This window comes from Gavialis gangeticus, unplaced genomic scaffold (assembly GCF_001723915.1).
Source record: "Gavialis gangeticus isolate Ggan-Ray unplaced genomic scaffold, GavGan_comp1, whole genome shotgun sequence".
Lineage (NCBI taxonomy): Eukaryota > Metazoa > Chordata > Crocodylia > Gavialidae > Gavialis > Gavialis gangeticus.
The window spans coordinates 53,987,948-53,988,912 of record NW_017728992.1 but is presented as its reverse complement, the minus strand read 5'-3'; the positions used below and the strand labels follow the sequence as shown (position 1 = coordinate 53,988,912).

Sequence of the window (965 nt, the reverse complement as noted above, 5' to 3'; positions counted from 1 at the left end):
TCTCCCCCCCGCGGGGGGGGCCAGCCGCTCCCCCCCGAAAGTGGGGGGGGGGGGACACCGAGCGAGGTCGAGCCCCCGCGCTGCCCGCCCGGCTCGGGCCCGATCGCCGCGCAGCGCCGCGCCCGCACTGACCTTGGCAGCGCTGAGATAGAACGCTCGCTCCGAACGTGGCGACCCCCGGGGTTCCGAAATCGAACGCTCCGGGAAAGCGGCCAATCAGAGCACTAATCCAGGCGGAACAGCGCGTTTCCCGGCATCCCCCTACCTCCCCGGGGCGGGCATGGCTCGAGTCTCGCTACAGCGTGCTTCCCCGCCCCCTCCTTGCAGCTGGCTGGGGAGCAGGCGGGGGTACTCTGGGCGTGCGGCGGCGATCAGGGGGCTTGTGCGTGCGCCCCCTGATCGCCCCGGAGGGAGCGCCCTGCCTAGTGCCAGGGGTCACGCAGTCCCTAGTGTGATGTGACAGGAACAGGGTGGGCCACAGTCGGAGTCCTGTGTCCAGCTTTGGGCCCTGCACTACAGAAAGGATTTTTTTTGTTGTTGTTTATTGCACCGCTCCTGGAAGCACTGTAATACCAGGCCGATGCATGGAGGGGATGGAGCAAGCTCCAGTTCCACCTCCCAACACCAAAAATCTACTCAATATAGACCTCCTATGGAGGACATATTAGGGACAACCACCTGCCCTGCGGAGCCCACCTACGTGGTCACGGTGCTTCCCCTGCCAGGTAAGCACTACAGAAAGGATGTGGGCAAGTTGGAGAGAGCCCAGCAGAGGGCAACAACAATGGTGAGGGGGCTGGGACACAACCGTGAGAGGAAGAGCCCTTTCCCATTATAGTACCTACCTACCAAATTAGCAGAAGGAAAGCATGAAGGGTCTTTCTCCACCATATTTCCCAGCAGGCTTGCACAAGTTGTTAGGTAAACAGAGCCTGATGGTGGGCATAGTTTAAAATATAGCTATC

The 965-nt window shown here is 61.3% G+C and overlaps 1 protein-coding gene across 1 annotated transcript in view; it reads right to left on the bottom strand.

Moving 5' to 3' along the window:
• LOC109301376 (transmembrane protein 14C-like) overlaps positions 1–243 on the bottom strand; it is an 8,634-nt gene extending 8,391 nt beyond the window's left edge. Inside the window, exon 1 of the mRNA XM_019522524.1 lies at positions 154–243. The gene's annotated coding sequence lies outside the window, so the exon portion shown is untranslated. The remainder of the gene's footprint in view (positions 1–153) is intronic.
• Positions 244–965: the final 722 nt, after the last annotated feature.